Source organism: Denticeps clupeoides, chromosome 13 (assembly GCF_900700375.1).
Source record: "Denticeps clupeoides chromosome 13, fDenClu1.1, whole genome shotgun sequence".
Classification (NCBI taxonomy): Eukaryota; Metazoa; Chordata; class Actinopteri; order Clupeiformes; family Denticipitidae; genus Denticeps; species Denticeps clupeoides.
Genome location: NC_041719.1, coordinates 7608830 through 7619467, shown reverse-complemented (window position 1 = coordinate 7619467; position 10638 = coordinate 7608830).

Sequence of the window (10638 nt, the reverse complement as noted above, 5' to 3'; positions counted from 1 at the left end):
AGGGAATATCCGACATGGGACTGAAATCATGAATTGCAGTGATTTATGATTGCATCACAAGGTGGGACACACCGGTAGGACCCCACATGGCCATCGGTTCCTGGTCCTGCTGTGAAGGAGAGGGCCGCAGGGAGATGTATAGAAAGCAAGGAAGAAAGAGACGGAGCAAGACATCCCCAGCAGAAACAGACGGCTCCAAACGTGTGATTCAGCACTGATGAATAATTAACTTCCAGGGTAGGCGAGTGACACACTGGGGCAAGGGCAGGGTGGGCGGAGGCAAGAAAAATACAAATGAAAGTTTAATTCCTGCCTTTAAAAATTGGTGCCAAGACGAATGGCGCACACTTATTAAAGTTGCAGAGGCTTTCATGCATAAATGCATGGGCCAGAGGGTGGGCCACAAGTTGTGTCTGGGCCCAGTGAAATGATTACACTCAAGGCAGGTATTCTTATGGTCAGGAAAACAACTCAGCACACTCATAAGCTCTTCTGAGCGTCTGCAGAAAATATCTCGTTTTTTTCTCATAGACTGTATACTCATACATAATGTATATGTTGTTTTGCCTTGAAGAAATTGTTCAGGTAGATAATGACGGTCCAGGAGCTCACGACGGAGCCAAGGTGGACGTACCAGAACCCGCGTTAGCCTTGCGAGCTCTGCTCACCTTCAGACGAGTGGTCCGCAGAACGAGCGAAAATTGGACAGAGTCAATTGGTCAAGTGGCTGGGCTGGGACGGCCGCTCCGCAGGCCTCCTGGCTCCGTTCGGAAGCGGAGCCCGGGCATGGGGAGGAGAAGGTCGTATTTCTCCCCACTGTTCACTGCTTCCCCTCAGCCTGAAGGCTTTACAAGCCTAATTACATCAGTCCTGGGTTAGGGTTACACGGGTAGGGGAGGCAGAGGCTTTGTAAATTATTGTCAGAGACCCTTACACTGTTGCAGCCTTGGGGGCTTATCTGTAATAGAAAAAAACTTTAGGCAGCTGACATCCTCCATGCTACCTGTGGAGCAGGGACGTTTAAAGGCCTCTTATTTGAGTTCGGGACTGTGTGCCAGAAGACGTCACCAAGACTCGTTTTTGCTGAACGTTTGTCCGTCTCAATATTTGCTTCCTTTTCCTTGTCCAGTCGGGAAATGCATCTAGCGAGCAAATTCCAACATTTCGCAAGTTGATGCTAGAAGCTTGCGTGCGAATGGGCTGTGCACAACGAGATTTTTCAAAGCAAGTGTCTATTGGACATTTCCAGGCGATGTTAAAAACTACATACGTGTTTCCTCAGTGGGCTGGGGCAAAAATATATGACCCTAAAGAAGGTTGTGGGTAGACAAGGGACAAAGGGCCACATCTGCTTTTCCTTAATCTCCTGCACACGCCAACAACCGCTGCGTGTGTGAAACAGTACTGGAGGGAGCTGACATACCTTCCTAATAAAGGTTCAGCAAAAGTCGGTGGTGGACTACGGGGTTTCTGTTTCGGCGGAGGATGGACCGTAACAGAACAGAAGATTGTTCCTCAGTTGAATGACGATCGCTGTTACCTGATGAAAGCCTGAACTGTAACGTCACACGTGCAACAGCTGGATCTTGTCACCCGTTGAGTGAGGGACTTTGATATTTTGTAGGGGATTTATAAATAGCTTTGTTCTGTACTGCTGGTCCCGCCATATGGCCGCTGAGAGAAAGCTGCAACTAAAGGAACTGTCAGTCCTGGTCCTTGTAACAGCGAGTGTCGCTGACACAAAGCATGACTCTGTTTTATAAAATTCCTACGGCGCTCAGGGAAGCCCCGGCATGTCACTGTGCGTTTTAGCCAGTGAAGCCCTGGTACAAAATTAAAACGTCTGCTGGCACCGCCGGCGCTGGAACCCATCAGACGCGAGTTTCCTTCCAGGCTCTCTTTAAATCAGTCATTCATAGGTTTCGGCGCAGCTCTGCCCGTGTTTTATGGTGCGAACTGTGCCGAGAAGCTTTGTAACACGTAAAGTCACTAAACACTGAACTGGAATCGAACACATACTGACAACAACACAGAGAGCCAGACTCATGGGAAGTCATTTAAAACCCTATTAAATGGGCACAACCCTGCTAACGTTAATAGACTACACACGCTCCCAAACTGCACTTTTACACACACACACACACACTCACACACAAATGTGACACTGTTTGAGTCTGACCCAGTGGATTACGAGCAAATCGCGGTGGGGAAATAATTACAGTGCTTCAGTAAAACATTATGTTCAACAGTATGCTGCAGAACAATCTTTCAGTGTACTTATGTCTTTCTGTTCTGGAACAGGTCACAAACGGCAAGCCTTGGTAATCAGTGCCATCTGTTTTACTTCCATTTAACGTAATTAAAGCATTTACAGCAGTTAAAGACTCAATACAGGCCAGTAATTATTTAATCAGTGCATATAGCATCCTCAATCCTTTTTTCCCTTTTATGTCACTCACGTGTACTGTTTACAGATGTTGTGATGTGGGAATCACCGCTGTATTCCCAGTAAAGGTCAAAATACCTTGACCTCCATCTGTCAGTCAGCATTTTTTTTTTGTGTGAGCTCGTTTTTAAATGAGCCTGCCCCCTGCTGACTACTACAGTTAATGCATGCACTTAAATACTTGTCCCACTGCCACTACCACACTCTACCACACACACATATTTCTTGGCAAAGTATATTAACATACACAAAAATGTTGTTCTTAATCTACATAAAATTCAATACGGTATAAAAACAGGATGGTGTAAGATCTTATTTACATTCAATAAACAATATATAGATTATAAGCAGGACATTATACATGAGGTGCAACAGACAATAATGTGTCTATGTTATGGAAAGTGTGGGATTGGACAACAGGAGTGTTGCATGTGTGGAACAGTCACATAGCAAAGGTAATATGGACAGTTAATTATGTGGGTGGCACCACTATCTAAATGTTCAACTTTAGATTTAATTTAACTGTCAAGTAAGTATCCTATGCACGTTATTTAACTATGAAATATGAAATAAAGCACAGATTGATAACAATTATTCACGTGGACATTTATGTTGTCACCAATACATTTTATGTCATGTGTCTGGTATTTTACTCATCTTGCTCAGGAATTAATTTTAAGAAGCTGACAGTGTGTGTTGCATTCCTGGCCAATTATTCAGTCCAAGCTCGCCCAGGAGAAGCTCCTTTCTCACAGACCTGCAGATTTGCAGCTCTTTGGCCAGGGGAGGGTTAACTCAGGCCATTCCAGCATAGTTCAGCTTGGTTCCAGGGAATGAGTCAGTGCGGTGTGTGCATCATGAACAGGCCAATCTAATTACATTCTGATTCCAGGAGCTCTCACATATTGCATTAGCCCTCCTCATATGAGCTGAGGCGCGGGCACAATGGCCGCAGCATTAGATTAGGCAGCTCCGAGTTGCCGGGCCTGCGCTCAGTCCCTATCAGAAGGGGGATGAGTGCCAGAGGCAACTCTTAGTAATGAGTGTCATCATCAGCTCTATCAAATTTTTCCAGGCTGCTGTACTTTTTGATGCATTTAAGGGATTGTTTTTTTTGCTCCTCAGAAACGCCCCACTGCAACAGATAACAGTCAAGGAAAGATAAGAGGTGGACGTTTTGGAGGGGATTTCAGTGTTTACGGTGCTGTGGAACTGCTTGTTTTGTTATTATGTGTGATTGGGGCTTATTGGGGCTTCTTTTAAAAAAGGAAATGATTGCAGCTTGAAATGGGACAGAGTCGAGCGAGGTGGTAAAAGTTGGGGTTCAGTGAAAGTGCAAGTTGCACCACCGCTAATGGTCTAATAGGCCTGGGTTTACCTAAATTGACACTCACTGCCATTAATGATGGGGACTCTACAGCTTGATTGGCCTCCATCCCTGTGTTCCTGTCTGGTTTTGATTATCCTCTTTGGAAGTTGAAAGCGAGCTGTAGAGCAGCCACTTCCCTGGGCCTTGCATGCTTCTTTCCCACAAGCAACATATACTTTAGGTGCCAGAGAACAGGGAGAGCACCGGCGATGATAGCTGGGAGTGTTTGTTCATTTAATGGGGTGACACTATAGTGTATTCACTCGAATAAAAGAAACAAACATACAAGACCAGCTTCCCATATCAAGGGAGCAGACAACAATGCGAGAGTCCCATGGGAAATGGGAAATCCGGGGCCTAGTGTCTGTGCCCAGTGCATGAAATAGACGGGCTCCTTTACAAACGAAAAACCGCGCCGTGTGATTATGCCTGAACTTTGCCAAGTTCCAGGGCTTCCACTGTCGCCTGTTGTGAGAAAATGCATCAGCGGTGGCAGTGGAGACAATTCAGTATTAGATGTTGCTATTCTCAACATGCTCCGTGCGAGATTAGAAGAGCTTCGGGATGAATTCCAAATGTGTGTGCCTCACCTTCACACAGGCAAGTCAAATAATAGAAAAATGCCCCACGTCGATATCAAATGTTTGCAAGGAGCGTCTCCCACGGCTCATATTGTTGCGCACACTGTACACGCTCTCCGGCTGATGGACTGGACCCGTGGATCGTTATCTGATTGTGCGGAAAATCTGATACCCTGCCCTGGTTGACTTCTTAATTCCCCCCATCCCTCATGCGCGCATGGCGCCTCGATTCCACTTATTTGCTGCAGACCTGCGCTCTGCTGTTAGGCCCCGATCCAGTGATTAGGAAGCCCTGAGCGATAGCTTTGACACCGGCGAGCAGTCTGCAGCGCAGGGACTCGGGTTTTCTTTATGGGTTATTTTTGGACGATATTGAGAGTCATGGGGCAGAAAAAAAGCAGATAGAAGGAGGAATATGTTTTATTTATGGTGGCTCTGGTGCGTATCTGAATTCCAGGTGCATTCATTGAGTCCTTATAAGGACACCTCTCATTCCCAGTCAGCGGGTTTCCATTTGCCGCTTGCATGTCGGCCAGTTCATTTGGAGTTTCACAGCTTTTTCCAGCGTACGGTCTTTGGGTCCCTCCCTTTGACTGGCTGTAATAAATGGTTTTACACTTGGAAGTTGTAAAATTTGTCTGGAGTGGGTTTTGGCAACCACACGCTGACAGGTCAGCTCTCGTGGCTTGGATTACCCTGAAATAAAACACAACACTTCTCTGTATTGTTTATCAAAATCAGAAACTTTCTCTTTTTTTTGGACATTATGACATTTTATGACATTAGGGTATATTTAAACTGGACCTTTTGGCTTCCTTTCACAGAAAGCAGGTTGAACGGCATTCACCTCAGCATTGAATAATGGATAAAAATGTGGCATGTTTAAAATACATATATTATTTGCATTCTCAGGATCTTTGGCATTGCGAGCGCTGGTGCAGAAACATTTTTTGTAATTGGTTGATAGAGACTACTCCGTAAATCCTCTTTTTAATTATGCAAATTGGACCAGAGATGCCCCACTAGAATAATTATTAGGTGAGATGTTTGACGCCACCTTTTAATGAGCATTTGTTAACTAATTAGCAAGGCCTATGATAGAGAGAGATTAAGAAGAAGAGAGAGAGAGACCCTCATTTGGCCTCAGAAAAAAACCCAGGCACATACAACACTGAGAGTAGAATCAACTTACCTTCTCACCCCCCCCCCAGAATCAGTGGAGAGAAAGAGTAATGGTATTCCAGGATGAATGATATTGTGTACAAGAAGAACAAAAACAGACATTCCAGTGATGTTTACTCCAGGCTGAGCAGGAATGGCAGAAAGAGAGGGACAGAGGAAGTCACTCATCGTCCGTCTCTCGGCGCCTTTAACACCAAGCTGCTCTCTCCAATGTCAACGTGTCTGTAAGCACCTGACAACTCTTAATTGAAGCCATTAAACCCCGTCGCCTGAGTTCAAATGTCAATTGCATGAAAAACAACAGACTGTGGCCTCGCTAGCACAAAGGTTTCCATTCTAATTCAGGAGAGGCTTGTTGCCTGTTATCCCCATGCGCGTTTAGACTTTATGCTTTTACTTCTCATTCCTGACGCACAATGACTGTGATCACAAACACACCCACGCCTCAAAAACAAAAGAAATCTTCTTTTTTTTTCGTTTGGAAAAGATAGAACTGTGGCGGGATCACTTCCAAGTCTCTCAATCACTGTGGAAGCACAGACAAAGAGGAGGAAGAAAATCTGGACGTCTACATATTTCATGCCCACACAGAAAGAGATTTTTATGTTATGGAAGAGAAAATTAATGGATAGTCTGTGCTCAAATGAACAAAGGTGCAGAGAGCGGCAGCGGAGCACTTCAAGGCAATGACATCACCCGCCTTGGCAGCGGGTGTCTGGGTGGCAGCGCCCTTTCAGTGCTGCAAAAGGGGGAGTTAAAGCAGAACTTCAATTGCTACCAGACGTTGGTGCGACCACAGGCAGCATGATTGGAAACAGCGATTTGCTGTCCTGCCAAAAAAATCAAAAAATCTGGGAATTTCTCCTAAAGTGAGATCGGACACAGATACCTTTATTCAGGTCAAGAAAGGGGAGGCCGTTTGACTCCATCTAGAGCATGGGCCCCATCTGGAGGTAGGGTTCGGTTTACAAGCCCCCTGGGGTCTTTCTCCGAGGTTGTCGGTTGAAGTGTGAACTTACGTGGTGCAAGGAACGATGCAGACACCCAATATTATCTATAATATGGAATGGAAAGATAAAAAAATCGAGCTGTGTAAAAGGTGTAAAAGTATTTTGGAAATTTTCAGATGTGTTCTACATAGTTCCCTCTGATTCACAAATGTTGATAGAGGTGTTAACAAAAATTGGGACCCTTCGGGGACTTTATTTCACAAAAAAGGTAGTATCCAGCTGCAAATCCAGGATATGCAGCTAACCCAGAAAAAAATAAACTTTTAGTTTAAACTAGTGTATACAGCTGGAACCCAACATATTAACGATAATATTAATGAACAGCAACAAAGAAAAATTCCTGATTTTATTTATACTAATTACCACACTCTTCAACATATCAATCTCTCATGACAGACATTGCATTTTGTCCTTGTAACTAAGCACATATTAAAACCAGACTGGAATTTTCAGGTAAAGACTTAGACTAAGTGAAAAAGTTAAGTAAAAAACAAGACATTAGCATTTTAGCATTTAGTATGTTTAATACAGCAATATATTCAAGCACAGAAAAACTAGACTGATAGTTATTTAATCAAGTCCGAGTTACTGTGCACTTTCGATTCAGTCTTATTTCGTGTATTTACTTAAGAAAAACCCGCCATACTTTCTTGTGACAAACATGGCGCACACACGCTAGGCCTTATGTGCGCCAGTGTTAGCGCTGTCAAAAATTCAGCTCTAATTCTAAATGTAAAATTCCTGTCAAAATTACCACCGCACTACAGCTTGCGACATGACATCCGAGCCACAGAGAACAAGCGCCATAATCACCACAAATATTTAACCTCGAGCGCGAACGGCGTCGCGGCACGCGGCCCACGAGTAGCAGACTCCGCAGACGCTAGCCGGCGGGAACGGAACCATCTGCCGCCAGGAGGAGAGGGCCTGCGAGGGGCGCGTGTTTCAAGTTCGGCTTGTTGTGTCGACCGCGGTGAGGAACGGGCCCGGCGACGCGAACCCTGAGGGGAACCAGCAGCCCCCCGTCTGTCAGATCAGTAGCTTAGCGCGAGAGACGCCGGCGCGGCGGCGGACGCCATATGGAGCTCGGAGTGCTTCTGAAGGTAAGTTCTTAGCGGCGTTCTGGCGGCCATCTATCGTGCTTTTAGGTGAAGCATCTCTTGTTTATTTGCGAGTGTGTTTCCTCCCTCCTGCCGCCGCCATTGCTGACATTGATGTGGTTACCTGGAGGAACATGGATGCTCGGTGGAGGAGCCTGGCAGCCGCTGATCGGTTCTGATCCAGCATCAGACGGCGACCGTGAAGCTGTCACGGCGAAATCCTCTCGCTGGATCCTGACTTGCCGCGTTTCCGGCGTGAGAAACCGACGGTTCCACGCACGCCATTGTCTGACTTGTGAAGTGCAACTACGAGGCCTGTCGGGACAACAGACAGGGGACAAACACCCCAAAAGGTCCTTCTTTTTCTGGAGGTAATCAGGCAACCACGGTCGCAGTGTTAATGGAGTGGTCACTCGAGTACACTTCACACTTTAATTGGCTCGCACTTTACTGCGTTTTGGGGGGGTTGGGGTTGGGGGGGCCCTTCCATCCACAGAAGAAAGTCCTTCAGACTTTAAATGGGAGCCGCAAGGATGAAAATTCTGGTGGCGTGCACCCTGCGTCTTGCCGTGAAAGCAGGTTGGACAAGGACGTCCACCATCACTTCTCAAGTGCGACCAATTAGAGTAATTGAAAACCGAAGATGTCTCCAATTATTAGCCAGGTGAAGAGCGCGGTGGCGGCCAGGGCCGGAAGGAAAATTGGCAATTCTTTACATCATGCTCATGCCAATGCAATTATCTGGCCGCTCACAGGACGGGGGTGTTGTAAATAAACAACGGGACAGGCAAAAGCTGGCAGGCTGGGGTGCGGCATGGCGGGGGAGGGGGGTTTTACCATCAGAAAGCAGTGACGGGAGGCACTGGACCGTACCTTTGCATAATGTCTCTTTTAAAGGAGGGAGGGGAGTGTGTCGTCGTCGTCCCCCCCCCCCCACACACACACACACACACCCCGCTGTCAGTGCAATTCCAACTACAGACCAGCCAAAATATAGCATGTACCTGTCATCACAACTGCCCAGTCCACCGCATCCTAACACCGTTAGCACCCATTCCTTTCCTCTCACGTCAAGCCAAGCGTGGCCGCTCATCCGTCCCGGTTGCTTACAAGACAAACACATCAAAACCTTTTCATTTTCCCGCCCGCTCCTCCCCTTCATAAGCCCTGGGTCTGCAATATATATTAATCATTCTGACAGCCATCCTGCGTCTGTGATCATTCAACGGGGTGGTGAGATGTGAACAACACTAAGTGTTTGGAAGATGCGGCGCAGATGGTTTCATAAGTAGTTAGCACGGTTGGGGGAAAAGTACCAGGGCCATTCGTTTTGTTTTTTTTTTTTTTTTTTTTTTTGTGGGGGGGGGGGGGGTGAGATGGAAATTAGCATTTAAAGTACTTGCTCTCCAGGCATTACCCCACCTTGTGCACTCAGGCAATATGCTCCCTGCTGGCCTTTAAAAACTCCTGTGTCTGCCTCCAAAATCAGTCCGACGTCTCCAAAGTTTACATGGAAGGCTTGCTTTTATTTGAGGGAATTTCCGCCGATGCACTAAAGCGTGGCCATGCCCTTCACATACGAGTGCTTGCTGCAGTTTGTGGGTGTTTCTGTTCTACCGTTTCTACCGTTGCACAATAAATCAAACATTTTTTAATGGAGGAGCCAGGGTAGCCATTGATAATTATCGCCCTGGAGCCCGGAGAAGTGGTGTGATGTGGATTTTGGAATCAGCATTATTTGGTCTGGAAGACCAGTCTGGACATTTTACTGCCACGGAACAAATGGGAAGTGCCATCGGTACCTCTGTGGTGGCCGGGTCTCTGTGTTTCACTGATACTCTGACTGACCAAGCCTTTGGAAAGACCAGTTATCAGGCAGCAGAGTGCAGGGGAACACAGGGGAACATTCGGCACCAGGCACAGGTCACGAAGGGGACAAATCTGGCTATTGCTGGCGGCCCCATTTTTGTGTCCTTAACCAAAGAGCAAGAGATTCACTGATTTTTTTTGTAGTCTCTGTAATAATTCAGTTCCACAGAGAACTAAATAAAAAGACAATATGTGGAGGCATACATGTTGTTCCTGTTAACTGTGACACCAAAGCTCACCGAAAATAAATGCTTGTGGCTTTCCTTTATGAACTGTTTACATTTTTTTCCTTTCTGAATTTTATTTGGAGGGTCCCATACCATACCGTCGGTGTGATGGGCCTCAAAGCGTTTCGTTTTTTTCCACAGAGGTTATGTGGAATGAGAGCTGTCCCCTCCCCACACTGAGATTCACCAGATAAACGGAGGCAGATTTGTCTGTGTGGGTTTTTGCGCATTTGCTCGGCTGATGGCAGCGCTGGTCCTCTGCCATGGCACCATTTTAGTAGCGGGGCGGGGTCTTAAAATAAAACACCAACAGGACCACCGCGAGAGTGAATCATCATCCAGGGTGGCTTTGCTGTCAGATTGCATTGGATGGGCAGAACTAATGGCCCGTGAGTATGGAACCGTTATCGCCACTATGACAGATAGCATTGCATTGAGCCGCTGCTTAATAAAGTCGCCCGCGTATCCGTAGTTCATGGCAGACCCTCTTTCAGACGCCATTCAGACTTTCTGATTGCTCTCGTTGTACAGCTTGTACTTTACTCTGGCCTGGGCCACATTCTGTATTCTGGTCCACAGGTCTGCACCTATGGGCTCCTCTGTCATACCGTCCAGAACAGCCTGGTCGTTCAACTTTAATTACCTGTGTTGATTTCAGAATCGGAGCCATTTGAGAGGTGCCAGAATGCTAATTAAGTGGCCTCAATTTGTTTCTAATTACGTGACAATTTTTAAGGAGGTGTAACAAGCTGGGGTTGGCTGCACAATGTGCAAACAAGAATGAAATCAGCTCTTGGCACGTCAAGTGGCACCTCTGTAGGCAAATGTGATGCTGAGGATCATAAGGTGAATTG